This window comes from Phyllobates terribilis, unplaced genomic scaffold (assembly GCF_046119375.1).
Source record: "Phyllobates terribilis strain yellow unplaced genomic scaffold, ASM4611937v1 Scaffold_13__5_contigs__length_258822181, whole genome shotgun sequence".
In the NCBI taxonomy this organism is placed as follows: domain Eukaryota; kingdom Metazoa; phylum Chordata; class Amphibia; order Anura; family Dendrobatidae; genus Phyllobates; species Phyllobates terribilis.
The window spans coordinates 183270634-183295846 of NW_027362773.1; the positions used below are offsets into that span (position 1 = coordinate 183270634).

The 25213-nt window shown below is 44.4% G+C and overlaps 4 non-coding genes across 4 annotated transcripts; all 4 read right to left on the reverse strand.

Moving 5' to 3' along the window:
• Positions 1 to 146: 146 nt before the first annotated feature.
• On the reverse strand, positions 147 to 228 carry TRNAS-AGA (transfer RNA serine (anticodon AGA)). Its single transcript has one exon. It is a non-coding gene; the product is annotated as a tRNA-Ser (tRNA).
• A 903-nt stretch (positions 229 to 1131) lies between these two features.
• Positions 1132 to 1203, reverse strand: TRNAQ-CUG (transfer RNA glutamine (anticodon CUG)). Its single transcript has one exon. It is a non-coding gene; the product is annotated as a tRNA-Gln (tRNA).
• A 6669-nt stretch (positions 1204 to 7872) lies between these two features.
• On the reverse strand, positions 7873 to 7944 carry TRNAQ-CUG (transfer RNA glutamine (anticodon CUG)). The gene has a single exon. It is a non-coding gene; the product is annotated as a tRNA-Gln (tRNA).
• A 727-nt stretch (positions 7945 to 8671) lies between these two features.
• Positions 8672 to 8753, reverse strand: TRNAS-AGA (transfer RNA serine (anticodon AGA)). Its single transcript has one exon. It is a non-coding gene; the product is annotated as a tRNA-Ser (tRNA).
• Positions 8754 to 25213: the final 16460 nt, after the last annotated feature.

Consider the following 25213-nt stretch of genomic DNA (forward strand, 5'->3'; position numbering starts at 1 on the left):
CTAATCAAAAGAAGATCTACAGATGCTGTTAAGCTGGTTCTACAAATGCAATCCATAGATTACAGACCATTTCTGTGGGGAATAGACTTGGGAAGGTGGAAATTGATCTACTCAGATAATTTGTCAAATTGTTACATGAAGTTAAATGTAGTTGGCAGGATTTGAACCTACGCAGGAAGACCCCAATGGATTTCTAGTCCATCGCCTTAACCACTCGGCCACAACTACTCAAGCACTGTTTCATTCTTATGAGTTTCACACCTTTTTTTATAGCACCATGATCAATATCAATGATTATCCTTCTGGAAGACATTTCAGAAAATGGAAGATTTCATTTGGAAACAAAATTCCAGGCCTCACTGAAATGTAAAAATCTGTTTTAAAGGTATCATCAATTGGAACCTTTTACAGTTCAAGGTTTATTAAAATTCATAAGGCGGATTTAGAGTGACTTTGTTCCAAACACCTCCTGAAAAAGGCTTTGAAAATGCTCAATAGTTTGAACAGATTCATTTCCATGCAAAAAGACTTGCTGTTCATATGATCAGGTATTGAGCGTCTTTTAACCTCATTAATTTTCCCAAAACGCCAAGCGGTTAACAGAAGTGAGCATATCATTTTTCAGGTATATTTTGCTTGCTTTATACTTGCTATACAAGTCAATGAGGAGGTTAGAAAGACCCCTGGAAGGTTCCTGAGTGACGTTCAAAGCATTTTGCGAGCAAAAAAGAAACTTAAACAAACTCATTTGATGCCCAAAACAATACTTAGAAAAACATCACCAAACTATGTTTACAAAAATGCTGGAAAACACTAAAAAGGGTGATTCAGGAAAAGAATCGCTGTTGTTTCTTGAGGCCGTTTCGGCTTGAAATCCTGGTCAGTTTCAACCACCTGGAAAAAGTGTCATGCGAACATTGGCACAAGTCATAGAGTACGATTGCTTGGTGTGACATAGATGATATGAGTTTTGCTTCATGAAGTCAAGTTTAACTTTTGAGTTAAACTTTCTTGATAGATAGATCTTTTTGCCATGTGGATTTTAACTTTCTCTTTTTATGTTAAACCATGTGCATTGGCAAATTGAGTGTGAGCAGAAAAGATAAAACCGCTATGCACAAAGAATTTCTCAGGTTCCACTGAGATTTGAACTCAGATTGCTGGATTCAGAGTCCAGAGTGCTAACCATTACACCATGGAACCACATGACCAATGAAGCTGGCTGGATTTTCTTTTGAAAACAGTAAAAGAGCATGTGTAAATAGTGGAAATGTGAGAAATTCACTCTTAATCCAGTTATCTGAGTTCTAATCTCAGTGGAACCTGGGAATTCATGCATTATGATGAAAACTGGTTCTAAAGCTGTTCCGCAAATGTATATCTAACACACATTGGTAAATTAATATCTCCTCCCTTTTTATTCCACAAGTGTGCTTAAAGTTCCATGATATCACAACAAGGACAGTTTTAAAATGTTGATGAAATCTGGCTAATAATTAGCGTGCTGGATCTATCAGCTGGAAAAAGGGTGAGAAAAAAAGAATTTGCAAAATTTCTGCTCATCCAGAAGTCACTAAAGATTTTTCATGGTGTGCTAAAAGATTCCATCGGAAAGATAATTCAAGTAGAGTTGGTGCAAATCAAAATTCATATCCCAGTCCATCAGCCACGGCAGTGGTCTGTGTTCGCTGGAAAAAAGGAGGATTTGCACCACATACCTGATGGCACCCTCTGAGCTTTGTTTGATTGGTGGTGTGATGCACAAGTGACATCTCACCTGGCTGACTAATCAAAAGAAGATCTACAGATGCTGTTAAGCTGGTTCTACAAATACAATCCATAGATTACAGACCATTTCTGTGGGGGATAGACTTGGGAATGTGGAAATTGATCTACTCAGATAATTCGTCAAAATGTTACATGCAGTTAAAAGTATTTGGCAGGATTTGAACCTACACGGGAAGACCCCAACGGATTTCTAGTCCATCACCTTAACCACTCGGCCACAACTTCTCTGACACTGTTTCATTCTTATGAGTTTCACACCTTTTCTTATAGCACCATGATCAATATCAGTGATTATCCTTCTGGAAGACATTTCAGAAAATGGAAGATTTCAATTGGAAACAAAATTCCAGGCCTCACTGAAATGTAAAAATCTGATTTAAAGGTAACTTAGTAACATAGTAACATAGTTTGTAAAGCCGAATAAAAACTTGCGTCCATCAAGTTCGACCTGTTAGTTCTGTAATTGCTAAAGTTGATCCAGAGGAGGGCAAAAACCCCAAATGATTTGGCCAATCTTCACCTGAGGAAAAATTCCCTCCCGACTCTGAAACCAGCAGTCAGAATAAATCCCTGTATCAACCTACTATTTTATTTTATTTTTAAGTATATGCTGAAATCTGCCTGGTATCTAGAAATGCATCCAGTCCCCGCTTGAACTGGTGTAGTGAATCCGACATTACCGTCTCCTCACTCAGTGAATTCCATATTCTCACTGCTCTTACCGTAAAGAACCCCTTCCTATGCTGGTGCTGAAACCTTTTCTCTTCCAGTCTTAGTGAGTGCCCTCTTGTTACCGTAATATCCCTCCTTTTGAACAAATCCTGGGCAAGATCTCTATACTGTCCCCTAACATATTTGTACACATTTATTATGTCCCCCCTCAGCCTTCTATTTTCCAGGCTGAATAGTCCTAGTTTTGCCAACCTCTCTGGGTATTGCAGTCCCTCCATTCCCTTTATTAATTTTGTTGCCCTCCTTTGTACCTTTTCAAGCTCATTTATATCCTTTCTATATATTGGGGTGCATAACTGAGCACAGTATTCCAAGTGTGGTCTAACCAGTGCTTTGTACAGTGGAAGAACAATGTTCTCATCCTTTGCAGCTATACCTCTTCTGATATATCCCATTACCCTGTTTGCCCTTACAGCAGCGGCCTGACTATGGGCACTCCAATTTAGTTTGCTATCAATCAAGATGCCCAAGTCCTTCTCCATCTCTGAATTCCCCAATGATTTCCCATTCAGTGAGTACTGGTGACTTCCATTTTTCCTTCCCATATGTATGACCTTACATTTCTCCTCGTTAAACCTCATTTGCCATTTAATGCTCCACCTACCCAGCTTATCCAAATCCCTCTGTAGGTCTGCACTGTCCTCTTTTGTATTAATTGTTTTACATAACTTTGTGTCATCTGCAAATATTGATATTTTACTATTTATCCCGTTGACTATGTAGTTAATAAAGATATTAAATAACATTGGGCCTAGTACAGACCCCTGTGGTACCCCACTAGTGACGCTTACCCAATCTGAGTATATTCCATTTATAACCACCCTCTGCCTTCTATCCTTTAGCCAGTTAGCTACCCACTTGCAGACATTTTCCCCCAGCCCCATCATTCTCATTTTGTATACCAACCTATTATGTGGCACGCTATCGAACGCTTTTGAGAAGTCGAGATACACGACATCCACTGGTTCCCCCTGATCTACTCGAGAGCTAACCTCCTCGTAGAAGTCAATCAGGTTTGTTTGGCAGGAGCGATTCCTCATGAATCCATGTTGGTTCGGGATTAAAAGATTATTAGCATCAAGATGCTCCGTAATTGCCTCTTTAATGAAGCTTTCAAAAATTTTGCCCACAACGGACGTCAGACTCACCGGCCGATAGTTTCCGGCGTCACTTTTCGCTCCCTTTTTGAATAATGGCACTACATTCGCCTGTCGCCAATCAAGTGGCACAGACCCAGTCTCAACAGAGTCCTTAAATATAAGATATAACGGTCTGTCTATCACATTACTTAGTTCCCTTAGTACCCGTGGGTGTATGCCATCAGGTCCTGGTGATTTGTTTATTTTAATGTTACTGAGGCGTTTCTGTACCCCAGCTTGGGTTAGATTTGTCATACTTAGTGGAGGATTAAGTTTGTCACTTCTCATTTCTCCTGTTAGTTCGATTTCCTTTGTGAAAGTTGTCGAAAAAAAATTATTTAATAGATTAGCTTTATGCTCATCTTTCTCTATGATTTTGCCTTCCTCACTTTTTATCGGTCCAATATTATCCGATTTAATCCTTTTACTATTTATATACGTAAAGAACAGTTTGGGATTTGATCACCTTTCCCTAGCAATACGTCTCTGTTTCCTCCTTCGCTATTTTTATTTGTTTTTTACAGGTTCTCGTTTTTTCTTGTAACACATTAGTGCCTCCTTACTGTTTTCCTGTTTTAATCTCTTGAATGCCTCTTTTTTGCTATTTAACGCCCCTTTTACGTTGTTGTTCAACCATATTGGTTTCCTCTTATTTCTGGCACTTTTATTCCCATACGGTATATATCTCTCGCACTGAGTATTCAGAATTCTTTTGAAGGTTTCCCATTTACTATTCGTATTCCTTTGATTAAGAACTTTGTCCCAGTCAATAAGTTGAAGGCTTTCTTTCAGCTGATCAAACTTCGCCCTCCTAAAGCTTAATGTTTTTGTTGTTCCCTTATTGATAACCCTACTGAAGGGCATTTTGAAGTCGATAATATTATGGTCGCTATTACCTAGGTGCCCCCCTATCTGTACCTCAGTTATTCTATCAGGCCTATTAGTCAATATTAAGTCCAACACGGCCTTCCCTCTCGTTGGTTCCTGCACTAGTTGGGAGAGATAATTATCCTTAATATTTGTCAAGAACCTTTTTCCTTTCTGAGATCTACAGGTTTCTGTTTCCCAGTCAATATCCGGGTAGTTGAAATCCCCCATTACAATCACTTCATTATGTTTTGCTACTTTGTCTATTTGTCCTAATAGCAGATTCTCATTCTCCTCTGTTATATTGGGAGGCTTATAGCAGACCCCCAGTAATATTTTATTATTATTTTTAGTTCCCTCTATCTCTACCCACATGGACTCGACCCCCTCTTCTCCCTCTCCTATATCTTAACTTAGTCTGGGTTTTAGACATGACTTTACATATAAGCAGACTCCTCCGCCTTTCCCCTGTTTCCGGTCCCTTCTAAATAAACTATAATCTAATAAATTTACCGCTCAGTCGTAGCTATCGTCTAGCCAAGTCTCTGTTATACCTACGATGTCATACCTCTCCTCCGATATAAGCGCCTGCAGCTTATCCGCCTATTGGTCAGGCTTCTTGCGTTGGTCAGCATGCAAGATAAAACTTTGGGGTTATTTAGCATCCTATTCTTCTCTAACGATCTAACTGTACTATCCCCACCCCCCTCTCCACCCTCATTATATTCACTTCTCCCCTTCCCCCTTGCTTGCCTCACATCCCACCTATTTCCTTGGTTTCCCCCCCCCGTCTGTAGTTTAAAAACTCCTCCAACCTATTAGCCATCTTCTTCCCCAGCACCGCTGCACCCTCCCCATTGAGGTGCAGCCCGTCCCTACGGTAGAGCCTGTAGCCGACCGCGAAGTCGGCCCAGTTCTCCATGAACCCAAACCCTTCTGCCTTGCACCAACTCTTTAGCCACTTATTCACCTCCCTAACTTCCCGTTGGCGCTCCTGTGTGGCTCGCGGGATTGGTAGTATTTCTGAGAAAACTACCTTGGAGGTCCTTGCCCTAAGCTTCCTACCTAGGTCCCTGAAATCATTTTTAAGGACCCTCCATCTACCACTCACTTTGTCATTGGTGCCGATGTGGACCATGACCGCTGGGTCTTCGCCAGCCCCACCCAGTAACCTGTCAACCCGATCCGCGATGTGCCGGACTCGAGCGCCAGGGAGGCAGCACACCGTTCGGCGATCCCGGTCTTTGTGACAGATTGCCCTGTCTGTCCCCCTAATAATAGAGTCACCCACTACCAGAACCTGTCTTGCCTGCCCTACACTTCCCCCCTCCCCCTCATTACTGGAGCATACACTCCCCCGGCGGTCAGAGGATCTGTCGTGCTCCAATAATGCCGGTTCTGAACCAGCCTTCCTATACTTCTTCCCTCTATCCCTCCTAACTGTAATCCAGCTCCCTGCCTGTTCAGCCTGCACTTCCCCTCTATGCTCCACCCCCAGTATTGACCCATTGAGTGTCTGCTCGGTGAGCAGCAAACTCCGTTCCATGTGGTCGATGCTCCTCAGTACCGCTATCTGAGCACTTAGATCCAGAATTTGGGCTTCCAAGTGCACGATAAGCTCACATCTCTCGCAGCAGTATGGATCCTTGAGCGGTTGCTCACGGAATGCATACATTGCGCAAGATGTACACTGCACGGCTCCGGCCAAAATGGACGTCATTCTAAATATGGGGATACAGTCAGTATATATATACAAGTACAAAACACAATTATTTATATATAGGTGAATGGACGGGGATCAATTAGGTATGTGCAAGTGTATCAATTAGATATCGGCGGGGGATCAGTAAAGTATGGACGGGGGATCAATTAAGTATCAAGTATGGATGGGGGAATCAGATAAGTAGGTCAGGTGGATTAATTAAGTAAAAAGTAAAGTAAAGAAAGATGAAATACAGTCAGCAATTCAGTCCTAAGTCCTCCCTTCCAAACTCCCTGAATCCAAAGTCACTGAAAAACAAGTCACACACTTACTTTCGTTCGCACTTACACTCCGGACACACGCAGCTCGTTCACACTCGCAAACTAAGAGATTAAAAGAGTTTTTTTTTTTTTTCCTTTTCCAGCAATGTACCCTTCACCTCAATGCACTTCCAAAGGACTTGATGTCCAACCAGCTGCCCCTTATAAACCCTTAATAATGACCCCTTCCCCTTAATTAACCCCTTGTGAGTAAATCTACACCTCAGGATTTTAGTGCAATGTAGTTAACCCTTAAATACACAGGTAGTAAACTAAGAAACTAAAACTGTAGTGAGAAAATAGGTTTTAAAAAGCCCAATAAATCTAAGCAGGTAGAAAAGCAATCAGCAGGTCACAATGCAGCACTCGCCGCAATTCACACAGGTATTTTCTGCAGGATTCCCAAATACCTCTTCACTGAAAAACAAGTCACACACTTACTTTCGTTTGCACTTACGCTCCGGACACACGCAGCTCGTTCACACTCGCAAACTAAGAGATTTAAAGAGTTTTTTTTTTTTTTTTTTTTTTTTTCCTTTTCCAGCAATGTACCCTTCACCTCAATGCACTTCCAAAAAGTATCATCAATTGGAACCTTTTACAGTTCAAGGTTTATTAAAATTCATAAGGCGGATTTCGAGTGACTTTGTTCCAAACACCTCCTAAAAAAGGCTTTGAAAATGCTCAATAGTTTGAACAGATTCATTTCCATGCAAAAAGACTTGCTGTTCATATGATCAGGTATTGAGCGTCTTTTAACCTCATTAAGTTTCCCAAAACGCCAAGCGGTTAACAGAAGTGAGCATATCATTTTTCAGGTATATTTTGCTTGCTTTATACTTGCTATACAAGTTAATGAGGAGGTTAGAAAGACCCCTGGAAGGTTCCTGAGTGACGTTCACAGCATTTTGCGAGCAAAAAAGAAACTTAAACAAACTCATTTGATGCCCAAAACAATACTTAGAAAAACATCACCAAACTAGGTTTACAAAAATGCTGGAAAACACTAAAAAGGGTGATTCAGGAAAAGAATCGCTGTCGTTTCTTGAGGCCGTTTCGGCTTGAAATCCTGGTCAGTTTCAACCACCTGGAAAAAGTGTCATGCGAACATTGGCACAAATCATAGAGTACGAATGCTTGGTGTGACATAGATGATATGAGTTTTGCTTCATGAAGTCAAGTTTAACTTTTGAGTTAAAATTTCTTGATAGATAGATCTTTTTGCCATGTGGATTTTAACTTTCTCTTTTTATGTTAAACCATGTGCATTGGCAAATTGAGTGTGAGCAGAAAAGATAAAACCGCTACGCACAAAGAATTTCTCAGGTTCCACTGAGATTTGAACTCAGACCGCTGGATTCAGAGTCCAGAGTGCTAACCATTACACCATGGAATCACATGACCAATAAAGCTGGCTGATTTTCTTTTGAAAACATGAAAAGAGCATGTGTAAATAGTGGAAATGTGAGAAATTCACTCTTAATCCAGTGATCTGAGTTCTAATCTCAGTGGAACCTGGGAATTCATGCATTATGATGAAAACTGGCTCTATAGCTGTTCCGCTAATGTATATCTAACACACATTGGTAAATTAATATCTCCTCCCTTTTCATTCCACAAGTGTGCTTAAAGTTCCATGATATCACAACAAGGACAGTTTTAAAATGTTGATGAAATCTGGCTAATAATTAGCATGCTGGATCTATTAGCTGGAAAAAGGGTGAGAAAAAAAGAAATTGCAAAACTTCTGCTCATCCAGAAGTCACTAAAGATTTTTCATGGTGTGCTAAAAGGTTCCATCGGAAAGATAATTCAAGTAGAGTTGGTGCAAATCAAAGTTCATATCCCAGTCCATCATTCACGGCAGTGATCTGTGTTCACTGGAAAAAAGGAGGAGTTGCACCACATACCTGATGGCACCCTCTGAGCTTAATTTGATTGGTGGTGTGATGCACAAATGACATCGCACCAGGCTGACTAATCAAAAGAAAATCTACACATGCTGTTATGCTGGTTCTACAAATACAATCCAAAGATTACAGACCATTTCTGTGGGGGATAGACTTGGGAATGTGGATATTAATCTACACAGATAATTTGTCGAAACATTACATGAAGTTAAATGCAGTTGGTAGGATTCAAACCTATGCAGGGAGACCCCAATAGATTTCTAGTCCATCGCCTTAACCACTCGGCCACAACTACTCAGGTGCTGTTTCATTCTTATGAGTTTCACATCTTTTCTTATAGCACCATGATCAATATCAGTGATTATCCTTCTGGAAGACATTTCAGAAAATGGAAGATTTCAATTGGAAACAAAATTCCAGGCCTCACTGAAATGTAAAAATCTGATTTAAAGGTATCATCAATTGGAACCTTTTACAGTTCAAGGTTTATTAAAATTCATAAGGCGGATTTAGAGTGACTTTGTTCCAAACACCTCCTGAAAAAGGCTTTGAAAATGCTCAATAGTTGGAACAGATTCATTTCCATGCAAAAAGACTTGCTGTTCATATGATCAGGTATGGATCATCTTTTAACCTCATTAAGTTTACCAAAACGCCAAGCGGTTAACAGAAGTGAGCATATAATTTTTCATGTATATTTTGCTTGCTTTATACTTGCTATACAAGTCAATGAGTAGGGTAGAAAGACCCCTGGAAGGTTCCTGAGTGACGTTCACAGCATTTTGCGAGCAAAAAAGAAACTTAAACAAACTAAATTGATGCCAAAAACAATACTTAGAAATACATCACCAAACTATGTTTACAAAAATGCTGGAAAACACTAAAAAGGGTGATTCAGGAAAAGAATCGCTCTCATTTCTTGAGGCCGTTTCGGCTTGAAATCCTGGTCAGATTCAACCACCTGGAAAAAGTGTCATGCGAACATTGGCACAAGTCATAGAGTACGATTGCTTGGTGTGACATAGATGATATGAGTTTTGCTTCATGAAGTCAAGTTTAACTTTTGAGTTAAACTTTCTTGATAGATAGATCTTTTTTGCCATGTGGATTTTAACTTTCTCTTTTTATGTTAAACCATGTGCATTGGCAAATTGAGTTTGAGCAGAAAAGATAAAACCGCTGTGCTCAAAGAATTTCTCAGGTTCCACTGAGATTTGAACTCAGATCCATGGATTCTGAGTCCAGAGTGCTAACAATTACACCATGATACCACATGACCAACAAAGCTGTTTGGATTTTCTATTGAAAACAGTAAAAGAGCATGTGTAAATAGTGGAAATGTGAGAAATTCACTCTGACCCCCAGGTCACTGCTGTCAACAACGTGGTCAGAGGTATTAAGCCACTTTTACAGGCTCACAATAAAATGTTCAAAAATGAAAGTGAAAGTGCTTTCCTGTGAAATATGTTAACCCCTTAATGACCATGGGTCTTTCTGTTTTTGTGTTTTCCTTTTTTGCTCCCCTTCTTCCCAGAGCCAGAACTTTTTTAATTTTCGTTCAATATGGCCATGTGAGGGCTTATTTTTTGCGGGACGAGTTGTAATTTTAAACACCATCACTGGTTTTACCATATTGTGTGCTGGAAAATGGGAAAATAATTCAAAGTGCAGTGAAACTGCAAAAAAAATGCAAATCCACAGTTGTTTTTTGGGTCCTTTTTTTACCACGTTCACAGATTGCTAAAACTGACCTGCCATCATTATTTTCCAGGTTGTTACGAGTTCATAGACACCAAACATGTATAGGTTCTTTTTTATTTAAGTGGTGAAAAAAAAATCCAAAGCTTGCTAAAAAAAACAAAAAAAATGACGCCATTTTCCGAGACCCTTAGCTTCTCCATTTTTCGGGATCTGGGGCCAGGTGAGGGCTTATTTTTTGCGTGCTGGGCTGACGTTTTTATTGATACCATTTTGGGGTAGATCCGATGTTTTGATCGCCCGTTATTGCATTTTATTGCCAAGTTGTAGCGACCAAAAAAACTTAATTCTGGCGTTTAAAATTTTTTTCTCGTTACGCCGTTTACTGATTGTATTAATTCTTCTTTTATTTTGATAGATCGGGCGATTCTGAACGCGGCGATACTAAATATGTGTATGTGTTTTTTTTTTATATATATATATATTTTATTTTGAATGGGGCGAAAGGGGGGTGACTTAAACTTTTATATATTTTTTTTTTTTTTTTTAAAACTTTTTTTTTAAACTTTCTGCTTGCTTCTATAGTCTCCAGAGGAGACTAGAAGCAGCAGTTGTCTGATTGCTTCTACTGCATACAAGCGATGAGCAGATCGCTTGTATGCAGGAGAAATGCTCACTTGCTGTGAGTGCTGACCACTAGGTGGCGCTCATAGCAATTGAGACATGACAACCACAGGCGTCTGCTGCAGACCCTGAGTTGTCATGCCCACCCATTGGTGACCCGCGATCACGTGATGGGGTCACTGATGGGCGGGGCTTAGGACTCCCGGAAGCGCGAGTTAAATGCCACTGTCAGAGATTTAACATGTTAACAGCCGCGGGTGGATTGCGATTCGAATAATCAGCTGACATGTGCTCGCTTCAGTGCCGGCTCACCGCCGGAGCCCCCGCTGAACCGGCCTTCCCGACCTGGTGCGTACTATTACTGACCCGGTCGGAAAGGGGTTAAGGAACATCCTTTCCAGGGTAAAGACTTGTGTATAAGGTAAAATAAATAACCAAAAACAAAAATACTCCTCCACACCTTGGGCTATGTTCACAAGTAGCATTTTTTATGTGTTTTTGCACGTTTGTATTGCTTTCAACCGTGACAAATGCATTCACCGGGAAATGTCATTTTAACATTTTACAACCTTATCTGGCCATGTGCTGTGTGACACATGCATACAGTGCTAAAAAGACATGGGAACAGCATGGGGAAGAACCCTGGAAGCATCTCTGACAACCAGCTCACTGCCTAAAAGTGTGCCCATCAGAAGTGATCCTTGCCGCATCAGAAGATGCAGACTTGCAACTATCCCTGTGCAAGTCCTTGTCCCAGGGCAGTGTTCAATTGTGCCTCCCCCATAACTTTCAATACAAGCGCAAGTATGCTACCCACCCACCCCCAGGCTGCAATACCATACTGCTAGCTTGCTTGCACTTGAAATTGGGCCTTTTAGGCATGTGGAGGTGGAACCTGGCCACCACGTCATGGCTGCATCGGTAGCCTGGTATTCATACTCAGTCCTCAGCCGCCCGGCGGCCGGGTGTCCATGCTTGGTCCCCACCCGCCAGGCGGCGGCCAGCTGTCCATACTCAGTCCCCAGCCGCCCCGCGGCCGGGTGCCCACACACAGTCCCCAGCCGCGTGGGGGTGGCTGGGTGTCCATAAACGGTCCCCAGCCACCCCTATTTGTCCCGGTGCGCCTTATACACAAGCGCGCATACCAAAACATTACCTGTGCCCTCCCCAGTGCATTTAGTGGGAAGGACAGCCTAACCACAAACACGTGGACAAGTGAATGTGGCCAGGAATGGTCCATCTCACTGACGCCTTCACACTGGGTTAATATTGTGGAAGCCGGGACACAGTTGGACACTGGGATGCAACACGTCCTCCAGACATAGAGGATTGCGGGTCCTGGGTCAATCAGGCTTCAACACAAAGTTCAGAAGGTAGACAGCAGCAGTGGTCGGCCTCCTACACAATGAGTAAATTATTCATGATCATGAGGCCATCCACCTCCTTAGCTTTCTGTTCCTTGGAATGCAAGCGCATGTATGTAGTAGCAGCTAGGCCTGAGGTGGTCAGCATTTTGGCGCATATTCTACCTCCTTCGAGGATTGCTGGATGTTTTCCTGCTACTATCACAGTTCTATGACTCCCGTTAAAACAAAGCTTCAGGTGATGAATGATGGATGAGGTGGTGGCAAAGGAGAAAGAGCAGGAGGAACAGGGACCATTCACATCAATATCAGGCCAGCCAACCACACATATCTTGTAGGATATGTTTCTGTACCAAAAGGAGCGGTTCAGCTACACAGTTATAAGGCATACAGTGAATGCAATGCCTACCAAAAATTTCGAGGCACTCCAATGCCCCTTGGAAGTGACATGGAGGTCAGAGGGGCTTAACTAAACCGTTTTTTCCATTTATAGCAACTGGGTCTCCTGTACACTGTTGGCCTAAGCAGGGAATGGAAGGCTTTCCAAAAATTAATAGGCACTGCAATGCCCCTTGAAACAGATGTGGATTACAGTGTACTAAAAACCTTCTACCCATTATTGGGGAGTGGGTCTCCCTTAGTTTTTGCCTATGCATTGAAAAGCAAAAGCTGACAAAAATTAGGAGGAAATGCAATGCCCGTTGCAAGAGTCGTGGAGGTTAGAGGTAATTAAAAACAACATGTCAATGCCCCTTGGAAGAGCTGTGGAGTTCAGAGTGGTTTAACAAGACGGTTTTAATGCCCCTTAGAAGAGACGTGGAGTTCAGAGTGGTTTAACAAGACAGTTTTAATGCCCCTTGGAAGAGATGTGGAGGTCGCAGTGGAATAAAAAGACAATATCAATGCCCCTTGGAAGAGTGGTGGAGGTTACAGTGGAATAAAAAGACAATATCAATGCCCTGTGGAAGAGACGTGGAGGTCACAGTAGCTTAACAAGACGCTTTTAATGCCCCTTGGAGGAGTGGTGGAGGTCGCAGTGGAATTAGAAGACAATATTAACGACCCTTGGAAGAGACGTGGAGGTCACAGTAGCTTAACAAGACGATTTTAATGCCCCTTACAAGAGCCATGCAGTACAGCATATTAAAAACATTATTCCCATTATTGGGGAGTGGGTCTCCCATAGTCTTTGCCTATGCCTTCCAAGCAAAAGCTGCCAAAAATTAGGAAGGGGGAACTTGCAATGTCCCTTACAAGAGCCATGCAGTACAGCATATTAAAAACATTATTCCCATTATTGGGGAGTGGGTCTCCCATAGTCTTTGCCTATGCCTTCCAAGCACAAGCTGCCAAAAATTAGGACAGAGGAACTTGCAATGCTGGCAACATGGACTACGGTCACCCTGGTGATATAGTGGTCGTGGAGGCTGAGGATAAGGAGAAGAGCAAAAAACAGCCGAAATGAGGAAGCGTATACCCATGTGTGGGTGTGAAGCGATGCATGGGAATACACCTCCCGAAATAACACAGTGGATTTGACTTTATGTTACTCTGCTGTCATTTGGTGGTGATGAGAAGTCTGGCCCAATCCAGCCCTTGTTCATTTTGATAAGGGTCAGCTTGTCAGCATTGTCAGTTGACAGGTGAGTGCGCTTATCAGTTATAATTCCCCCAGCGGCACTAAAAACACGCTCCGATAACACGCTAGCGGCAGGGAAGGCCAGGACCTCCAAGGCATACAGAGTGAGGTCATTCCAAGTGTCCAGCTTGGATACCCAATAATTAAAAGGCACAGAGGAATCACGGAGGACGCTGGTACACCCTCACCATCTTTTGAAACTTTCCACTCCTTGTGAGAGTACCCTGCGCCTCAGGGCCTGTAAGCTGGGCAGGTCTCAGAAAACTGTACTAGAACATTGACAGTGTTCCCCTGCCTCTGCTGGATTGGAGTTGCGTCTCTCTCGCCTGTATGCCTTAGTTGGGCAGCGAACTGTGACCTCTGCCGCTACCGTGTTCAGATGGGAATTTTTTTAATAGTTCTGCAGCAAGGGCCTTCTAGTACTGCCCCATTTTTGTAGACCTCTCCAACTCAGGAATAAGAGAGTGAAAGTTCTCCTTGTAGAGGGGGTCTAAAAGTGTCATCAACCAGTAATGACTGTCACCCAACATTTTGACAATGCGAGGGTCACGGTTAAGGCAGCGTAACATAAAGTCAGCCATGGGTGCCAGACTGGTAACGGGCAAGACTTCTGTGTCCTCACCAAGATGACGACTGATAGTGTTGAGCGATCACTAAAATGTTCGGGTGCTCGAAGCTCGGGCCGAGCTTACCGTGATACTCGGGTGCTCGACCCGAGCAACGAGCCCAATGTTAGTCTATGAGAGACCCGAGCATTTTTGCGGCAGCACCCCCGGCAGTCTGTAGAAAGCCTAAAAAGTGCCCAAAACGATAGTAACAGTGCTCAAAAGACATGGGGGCAGCATGGGGATCGCCCCTGGAAGCATTTCTGACCCCCAGGTCACTGCTGTCAACAACGTGGTCAGAGGTATTAAGCCACTTTTGCAGGCTCACAATAAAACGTTCAAAAACGAAACTGAAACGGTTTTCCTGTGAAATATGTTAAGGAATTTCCTTTCCAGGGTAAAAACTTGTGTATAAGGTAAAATAAATAACCAAAAACAAAAATACTCCTCCACACCTTGGGCTATGTTCACAAGTAGCATTTTTCATGCGTTTTTGCACTTTTGTATTGCTTTCAACCGTGACAAATGCGTTCACTGGGAAATGTCATTTTAACATTTTACAACCTTATCTGGCCATGTGCTGTGTGACACATGCATACAGTGCTGAAAGACAAGGGATCAGCATGGCGAAGACCCCTGGAAGCATCTCTGACCCCCAGGTCACTGTCTAAAAGTGTGCCCATCAGAAGTGATCCTTGCCGCATCAGAAGATGCAGACTTGCAACTATCCCCGTGCAAGTCCTTGTCCCAGGGCAGTGTTCAATTGTACCTCCCCCATTCCTTGCAATGCAAGCGAAAATATGCAGCCAACCACCCACCCACCCACAGGCTGCAATACCATACTGCTAGCTTTCACTTGAAATGGGGCCTTTTAGTTTGGAGGAGGCCGAAGCTGGCCACTACCTCATGGCCGCTTCGGCAGTGAGGTATCCATACTCTGTCCCCAGCCGCCCGGCGGCCGGGTGTCCACGCTCAGTCCAAAGCCGCCAGGTGGCGGCCAGGTGTCCATACTCGGTCCCCAGCCGCCCTGATTTCTCCTGTCACCTTCCCCCACACTTTTCTTAACCTGGCCTGCTTTTGGGCAGCATTGGAGGAGCCCACCAGAGAACCAGACTCCTCCAGTGGGCCCTGGCTTCTCTATCAGGGGAGTTGAGAGTGCCTAGGTGAGGAGCATGATGATGATGATAGAAGTTAGCATCTGCTTTGTTTTCTTGGAATGCAAGCGCATGTATGTAGTAGCGGCTAGGCCTGAGGTGGTCCGCGTTTTGGAGCATATCCTACCTCCTCCGAGGATTGCTGGATGTTTTCCTGCTACTATCCCAGTTCTATGACTCCCGTTAAAACAAAGCTTCAGGTGATAAATGATGGATGAGGTGGTGGCAAAGGAGAAAGAGCAGGAGGAACAGGGACCATTCACATCAATATCAGGCCAGTCAACCAGATATGTCTTGCAGGATATATTTCTGTAACAAAAGGAGCTGTTCGGCTACACAGTTATAGGGCATACAGTGAGTTCAATGCCTACCAAAAATTTCGAGCCACTCCAATGCCCCTTGGAAATGACATGGAGGTCAGAGGGCGTTAACTAAACCTTTTTTTCGATTTATAGCAACTGGGTCTCCCGTGCACTGTTGGCCTAAGCAGTGAATGGAAGGCTTTCCAAAAATTATGAGGAACTGCAATGCCCCTTACAAGAGCCATGTGTGGCACCCCAGGGGTCTGGTCACCACAGTAATAGAGATATTACGTCGGAGAGCAAGTGGGAGGTTTCCTGGTCAGGATCCCTTAAACATGCAAGATCCTCCTGCCCCAGTCCTGGGAGGGGAGAATTCTGCCCTTATAAACTGGATCTGGGGCGGGGTTGAGTGAGTCAGAGAACAGTCAGAGTCAGAGTGAGAGCAAGGGAAAGTAACAGCAAGGAGCTCTGTAGGAACTAGGAGCTAATGACCAGGGGCTGGAAGCTGAGCAGAGCTCGCCCTGGCAGAAGACAATAGGAACCGGACACAGGAGTCCGAAGCTGTGAGGACTTATATATCCAGCAGCAGAAACCAGCCGGCAGGGGATTTCAGGTCCTCTGGCCATAGAAGCCCGGAGGCTCAGTCACAAGCAAGGGACCAGCACCGCCGTCGTGGAGTGGAGGCTAACAGAAGGCCCCAAGTCACCAGCCATACGGGTGAGCACTACACGGTACACTCAGGGACGTGGGCTACTTCTACCCACTTACAGCAAGGTAGCCAGGAAGAGTGCAGACAGACGGGGAGGCCTACAACTCCACCTGGCCTGGGGAACTCCTGCTTGCTCACAGACTAACCAGGCCTCTTATGCTAGCCAGTACTCCCGGGAGGGTCTACCTTATATTCATCAGTAAAGACCCTGAACTGCACTGCAAAGACTCTGAGTCGTTCCTGCTGCGCTCATGCACCATCACCCCCATCATCCACACTCACTGCCCTGAGGCTATACTCCTCCCGAGGGGAGTTATCCCATTCTATGCTGCACACACAACACCAGCCTCAGCGGTCTGCCTCGCAGCGGTGGTACTCCCTGACCGCAATCCACGGGAGTCGCAGTCGGACAATTAAATTCAAAACCTAAGAAAGACTGCCACTGGTTTGACCAGCCTGAGCCACGGGACCGGGTCAACGCCACGGAGACTACAGATCCCAGAGACCCAGCACCGGGTATCCCACACACGTGTACACATGGCCCAGGGGGCGCGTCACATGCAGTACAGCATATTACAAACATAAGTCCCATTATTGGGGAGTGGGAGTCCCATAGTATTTGCTTATGCCTTGCTAGCAAAGCTGCCAAAAATTAGGACGGAGCAACTTGCAATGCCCCTTACAAGAGCCATGCAGTACAGCATATTACAAACATAAGTCCCATTATTGGGGAGTGGGTCTCCCATAGTATTTGCTTATGCCTTGCAAGCAAAAGCTGCCAAAAATTAGGACGGAGCAACTTGCAATGCCCCTTACAAGAGCCATGCAGTACAGCATATTACAAACATAAGTCCCATTATTGGGGAGTGGGTGTCCCATGGTATTTGGTTATGCTTTCCCAGCAAAAGATGCCAAAAATTAGGACGGAGGAACTTGCAATGCTGGCACCCTGGTGGTATAGTGGTGGTGGAGGCTGAGGATAAGGAGAAGAAGATTAAACAGCCGAAACGAGGAAGCGTATACCCATGTGTGGGAGTGAAGCGGTGCATGTGAATACACCTCCCGAAATAACACAGTGGATTTGACTTTATGTTACTCTGCTGTCATTTGGTGGTGATGAGAAGTCTGGCCCAATCCAGCCCTTGTTCATTTTGATAAGGGTCAGCTTGTCAGCATTGTCAGTTGACAGGCGAGTGCGCTTATCAATTATAATTCCCCCAGCGGCACTAAAAACACGCTCCGATAACACGCTAGCGGCAGGGCAGGTCAGGACCTCCAAGGCGTATAGAGCGAGTTCATTCCAAGTGTCCAGCTTGGATACCCAATAATTAAAAGGCACAGAGGAATCACGGAGAACGCTGGTACGATCGGCAAGGTACTCCCTCACCATCTTTTGAAACTTTCCACTCCTTGTGAGAGTACCCTGTGCCTCAGGGCCTGTAAGCTGGGCGGGTGTCAGAAAACTGTCCCAGAATGTTGACAGTGTTCCCCTGCCTCTGCTGGATTGGAGTTGCATCTCTCTCGCCTGTACGCCTTGGTTGGGCAACGAACTGTGACCTCTGCCACTAGCGTGTTCAGATAGGAATTTTTTTAAGAGTTCTGCAGCAAGGGCCTTCTGGTATTGCCCCATTTTTGCAGACCTCTCCACCTCAGGAATAACAGAGTGAAAGTTCTCCTTGTAGCGGGGGTCTACAAGTGTCACCAACCAGTAATGACTGTCACCCAACATTTTGACAACGCAAGGGTCACGGTTAAGGCAGCGTAACATAAAGTCAGCCATGCGTGCCAGACTGGTAATGGGCAAGATTTCCATGTCCTCACCAAGATGACGACTGACCATGCTCTCCTCCTCCTCCTCCTCCTCCTCTTCCTCCTCCCCCCTGTCCTCAGGCCACCCACGCTGAACCGACGGTATGACACTTGTACAGGTACTACCGTCTACAACGCATGATAGCAGCTCCTGTTCTTCCTCCTCCTCCTCCTCCTCTCCCTCATTGTCCCCCAATGCACGTTGGGATGAGATGAGGCTGGGCTGTGTGTAATCGCCCGCTATGGCTTCTTGATCCATCTCATCATACTCTGGCTGCAATGCCTCCTCTTTAATTCTCTGCAGAGAGCGTTGCAAAAGACAGACAAGTGGGATGCTGACACTAATGATGGCGTCATCGCCACTCACCATCTTGGTGGCCTCCTCAAAGTTTGTCAGGATGGTACATATGTCAGACATCCAGGTCCACTCCTGAGGTCTTATGTGTGGAGTCTGACCTGAATATCGACGGCCTTGTTGCAGCTGGTACTCCACAACTGCTCTCTTCTGCTCACAAATCCTTTGCAACATGTGGAGGGTAGAGTTCCAACGTGTGGGGACATCACACACCAGTCGGTGTGCCGGAAGCTGCAAACGCTGCTGCAACACAGCAAGGGCGGCGGAAGCTGTAGCCGACTTGCGAAAATGAGCTGACAGGCGGCGTACTTTCACGAGCAGATCTGGCAACTCGGGGTAGGATTTAAGAAAACGCTGAACCACGAGGTTAAGCACATGAGCCAGGCATGCTACGTGTGTGATCTCACCTCGCCTCAGAGCCGCCACCAGGTTACGGCCATTGTCACACACGACCATGCCGGGATGTAGGTTCAGCGGTCTCAGCCACAGATCTGCCTGCTCTTTCACAGCTGTCCACAACTCACAAGCTGTGTGAGGTTTATCACCTAAGCTTATGAGTTTCAGCACAGCCTGTTGCCGCTTGGCAAAGGCAGTACTGCAATGCTTCCAGCTTGTAACTGACGTGGTGATATCTGAGATGGAGGCTGAAAACGAGGAGGAGGAGGAGAAGGAGGATGCGCAGGAGCTGTACACTGTGGGGGCAACTCTGACTAACATAGGGCCCGCAATCCTCGGTGTGGGGAGGATGTGTTCCGTCCCAAGGTCCGACTGGGTCCCGGCTTCCACTATGTTTACCCCGTGTGCCATCAGAGAGATGTACCGTCCCTGGCCACAAGCACTTGTCCACGTGTCCGTTGTCAGGTGGACTCTCCCAGTAACTGCATTGTTGAGGGCACGGCAGATGCTTTGGGACACGTGCTTGTGTAGTGCGGGGATGGCACACCGGGCAAAATAGTGTCGGCTGGGGACCGAGTACCGAGGGACGGCCACCGCCATAAGATTGCGGAAGGATTCCGTCTCCACCAGCCTAAAAGGCAGCATTTCCAATGCAAGCAGTCGTGAAATGTGCGAATCTAGGACTGTGGCCTGTGGGGCGTTAGCTGCGAATTTCCGCTTTCGTTCAAAGGTCTGGGATATGGACAATTGAACGCTGCGGTGGGACGTGGACGTGGACGTTGATGCTGTTTATTGATAAACTGCCATAACAAGTGAAGACTGAGAGGAGGGGCATCTTTACATGCAGTATGGACAGGGGATTGCCTTGCACACACAACAGGGGGTTCTATTGCACGCACAACAGTGGAAGAAGCAGTGGTGACACCCGCTGACACTGGTCGTGGACCCTGGGTTTTGCCCCACAAAGTCGGGTGCTTTGCTGCCATGTGCCTGATCATGCTGGTGGTGGTCAGGCTGGTAGTTTTGTCACCCCTGCTGATGCTGGCATGGCAGGTGGAACATATGGCCGTTTTGGGGTTATCAGTAGAGATGAGCGTTGTTCTACTCGAACTGTTCGCCAATCTCAAATTCGAGCTGTTTTGGGCGGTGTTCGAGCCGGTCGGCGAACACGAACAATTTGAGAAAAATTCGGCTGTTCGAGGTTATGTTCGATAACTGTTCGTGCACCAAAATCATAACTGGATTTTTTCTCAGTAATGATGAAAATTAATGTTAATACGCAGTTTGAGTGTACAGCGGGGCGGGGGGAGGGGCAGGGGATGGATCTCTGCAGGAACAATGAAGATCTCCATTTTTTTTTCTCTTTCCCGCATTTGCAGTGGGGAGGTGCAATCTGTCAGCCTATCAGCAGCGCACACACGGAGCGAAGTGCTTTTTTTCACACAAGCAAGGGCATGTGTGATTGGCAGTGTATGTCACATGTCCTTGCCCTATAAGACCAAGCCATTTTCCCCGTCGCCACCATTTTCTCACTGCTGCAGCTGCGTGTTAGACGGCACCGCTGTTGCTGTGTGCGCTATACCTTGTTAATTTCAAGCCAATTTTCGCACAAATATACAGATAGCTTGGGAGTAGGGAATAGTTGTGATTGCAGTCCTTTTAAGGACTAGGTTACAGCATTTCCTACGACTTTTATCAGGCAGGTCTGTGCTCTTAAATAGATAGATTGTGGGAGTAAAGACTAATTGTAATTGGAGTCCTTTTCAGGACTAGGTTACATCAGTTCCCATCAGTTTTTGCCAAGCAGGTCTGTGCCAGTGCTGTGCAAGTTTTTTTCACAGCATTTGGCTGAATCTAGCAAAGCTAATCCTTTTTGGCCTATTGCAGAGTGTGTTAGTCAGTGGAGTAGCCTATCTGTGTTGCAAGATATACCACCTGTGTATAGAATACCAATTTTTTTACTGCACCTAGTGAAGTAAAATCTTTTGGGCATAGCATCATTCTATTAGTCCATCTATACTGACCTCCATCAGGTTGCAAACTGAATATAATTTTTTTCTGCATCTAGCTCTGAAAAAATATTTGGGCTTCTAGCAGTGTGTGGGACTTGGTCTATTAGTCCATCTATACTGACCTCCATCAGGTTGCAAATTAAAAATAATTTTTTTCTTCATTTAGCTCTGAAAAAATATTTGGGCTTCTAGCAGTGTGTGGGACTTGTTCTATTAGTCCTTCTATACTGACCTCCAGCAGGTTGCAAATTGAATATAATTTTTTTCTGCATCTAGCTCTGAAAAAATATTTGGGCTTCTAGCGGTGTGTGGGACTTGGTCTATTAGTCCATCTATACTGACCTCCATCAGGTTGCAAATTAAAAATAATTTTTTTCTGCATCTAGCTCTGAAAAAATATTTGGGCTTCTAGCAGTGTGTGGGACTTGGTCTATTAGTCCATCTATACTGACCTCCATCACGTTGCAAATTAAAAATAATTTTTTTCTTCATTTATCTCTGAAAAAATATTTGGGCTTCTAGCAGCGTGTGGGACTTGTTCTATTAGTCCATCTATACTGACCTCCATCAGGTTGCAAATTAAAAATAATTTTTTTCTGCATCTAGCTCTGAAAAAATATTTGGGCTTCTAGCAGTGTGTGGGACTTGGTCTATTAGTCCATCTATACTGACCTCCATCAGGTTGCAAATTAAAAATAATTTTTTTCTGCATCTAGCTCTGAAAAAATATTTGGGCTTCTAGCAGTGTGTGGGACTTGGTCTATTAGTCCATCTATACTGACCTCCATCAGGTTGCAAATTGAATAAAAAAATTTTCTGCATCTAGCTTTGAAAAAATATTTGGGCTTCTAGCGGTGTGTGGGACTTGGTCTATTAGTCCATCTATACTGACCTCCATCAGGTTGCAAATTAAAAATAATTTTTTTCTGCATCTAGCTCTGAAAAAATATTTGGGCTTCTAGCAGTGTGTGGGACTTGGTCTATTAGTCCATCTATACTGACCTCCATCAGGTTGCAAATTAAAAATAATTTTTTTCTTCATTTACTCTGAAAAAATATTTGGGCTTCTAGCAGTGTGTGGGACTTGTTCTATTAGTCCTTCTATACTGACCTCCAGCAGGTTGCAAATTGAATATATATTTTTTCTGCATCTAGCTCTGAAAAAATATTTGGGCTTCTAGCGGTGTGTGGGACTTGGTCTATTAGTCCATCTATACTGACCTCCATCAGGTTGCAAATTAAAAATAATTTTTTTCTGCATCTAGCTCTGAAAAAATATTTGGGCTTCTAGCAGTGTGTGGGACTTGGTCTATTAGTCCATCTATACTGACCTCCATCAGGTTGCAAATTAAAAATAATTTTTTTCTTCATTTATCTCTGAAAAAATATTTGGGCTTCTAGCAGCGTGTGGGACTTGTTCTATTAGTCCATCTATACTGACCTCAATCAGGTTGCAAATTAAAAATAATTTTTTTCTGCATCTAGCTCTGAAAAAATATTTGGGCTTCTAGCAGTGTGTGGGACTTGGTCTATTAGTCCATCTATACTGACCTCCATCAGTTTGCAAATTAAAAATAATTTTTTTCTGCATCTAGCTCTGAAAAAATATTTGGGCTTCTAGCAGTGTGTGGGACTTGGTCTATTAGTCCATCTATACTGACCTCCATCAGGTTACAAATTGAATAAAAAAAATTTCTGCATCTAGCTCTGAAAAAATATTTGGGCTTCTAGCGGTGTGTGGGACTTGGTCTATTAGTCCATCTATACTGACCTCCATCAGGTTGCAAATTAAAAATAATTTTTTTCTGCATCTAGATCTGAAAAAATATTTGGGCTTCTAGCAGTGTGTGGGACTTGGTCTATTAGTCCATCTATACTGACCTCCATCAGGTTGCAAATTAAAAATAATTTTTTTCTTCATTTAGCTCTGAAAAAATATTTGGGCTTCTAGCAGTGTGTGGGACTTGTTCTATTAGTCCTTCTATACTGACGTCCAGCAGGTTGCAAATTGAATATAATTTTTTTCTGCATCTAGCTCTGAAAAAATATTTGGGCTTCTAGCGGTGTGTGGGACTTGGTCTATTAGTCCATCTATACTGACCTCCATCAGGTTGCAAATTAAAAATAATTTTTTTCTGCATCTAGCTCTGAAAATAATATTTGGGCTTCTAGCGGTGTGTGGGACTTGGTCTATTAGTCCATCTATACTGACCTCCATCAGGTTGCAAATTAAAAATAATTTTTTTCTGCATCTAGCTCTGAAAAAATATTTGAGCTTCTAGCAGTGTGTGGGACTTGGTCTATTAGTCCATCTATACTGACCTCCATCAGGTTGCAAATTGAATAAAAAAATTTTCTGCATCTAGCTCTGAAAAAATATTTGGGCTTCTAGCGGTGTGTGGGACTTGGTCTATTAGTCCATCTATACTGACCTCCATCAGGTTGCAAATTAAAAATAATTTTTTTCTGCATCTAACCCAGCCAATAGTTTTGGCCTAATACCACAGTTTGGCCACTCAGCTCTGCTCGGTTACCATCCATTGTTTTTTTGTGCAAACAACTCCAGAGTTGTGAATTAGTTAACCACCAAAATGAGTGGAAAAAGGCCTGCTGCTGGTGGAAAGGGGAATAGGCGTGTTGGGAAGGGGAAAAAAGGTTGTGTCCGTGGGGTAGGTGCAGAAGAAAGACCATCTTCCAGCCAAACTAAAATGTCTACTTCTTTTAGCGGACAATGTGATAAGATCCCTTTCTTACGGCCACGCCAATCGCTACAAATTCCACATGAGGCACAAAAACAGCAGGTGCTTCAACGGATATCAAGTGCTCCTTTAAGTGGGCTCTCCTCCACATCAACTTCAACATCACAAATACTCCAGTCCTCAAAGGTGTCACCCAAATCGCACTTGCTTCCTCACAGCTCCCAAATCTCCAGCTGCCCGTCTGAGTATGAGGTAGAACAGATGGTTGAGTCTGCAGAGCTGTTTACTCATACTATAGCCTGGGAATCAGAGGTCGACTCCAGCGCTTCTGTGAATCCAGACGAGGAAATGATCTGCACTGATGCCCAGAATCTTTATGAGTCGGATCCAGGACCAGACGCTGAAGGTTCTGACCATAATGTAGACCCTCATTCCCAAACTGTAACTCCTGTTGGTGGAGACAATGAGGAAGACGATGATAAGACTCAAATACCTGATTGGAGCGACAACTTTAGTTTTTTGTCAGGGCAGGAACAGGTTGGCTCTGAGGACGACGGGTGTGATAACGCACAGGGTGATGATGATGAGGTCGGAGATCCCACTTACTGTCAACGCACAGTCAGCCAAGAGAGGTCAGCAGAGGAGGTGGAGGAAGATGCTAGTGACGACGAGGTCAGGTTGCGCCTTCCTGGACAGAGACGTAGTACTGGAAGCACGTCAACAACTGCATCCTCAAACACAACTCTGCCTCTCACCACAAGTCGTGGTGGCTCTTCAGGTCGCATGGGTGCTAAGCCTTGCATAGCCTGGGCATTTTTTCAGATCGATAAAGATGACCCAACTCGTGTTATCTGTAACATTTGTCAGCAAAAGCTAAGTAGAGGCCAAAAAATACATAGTTTGAGTACTTCATGCATGAACCGGCACATGGACATGAAGCATAAGTTGCAGTGGGAAGCTCAGTGTGCTACAATGCGGTCTAGCCGGCCGGGCCAACCACCGTCTGCCATATCTTGTGCATCCGCGGCCTCTTCATCCTCTGTGACTGGGGGGACAGCAGTCACACCTGTTTTGGGGCGCAGACCTGCCACCTCTTTACCCGCAACAGCCAGCGTGATTGGCAGGTCATCATTTTCTTTGGAGGTGGTAACACCAGCTGGTCTTGAGCGCTGTCCGACATCGATAGCACCACCTTTGGATCAAGGCAACCTAACATGTCCGCCTGCATCTTCCTCACAGACCGGCAGTTTGCCGGGGACACCCTTATCAACCCCGTCTAAGCACAATAGCCAGCCCTCGGTCCCTCAGATGTGGACAAGTAAAAGACCATTTCCTCCTAGCCATGAGAAAGCTAAGAGGTTGAATTTCACCATCTGCAAGCTCTTGGCT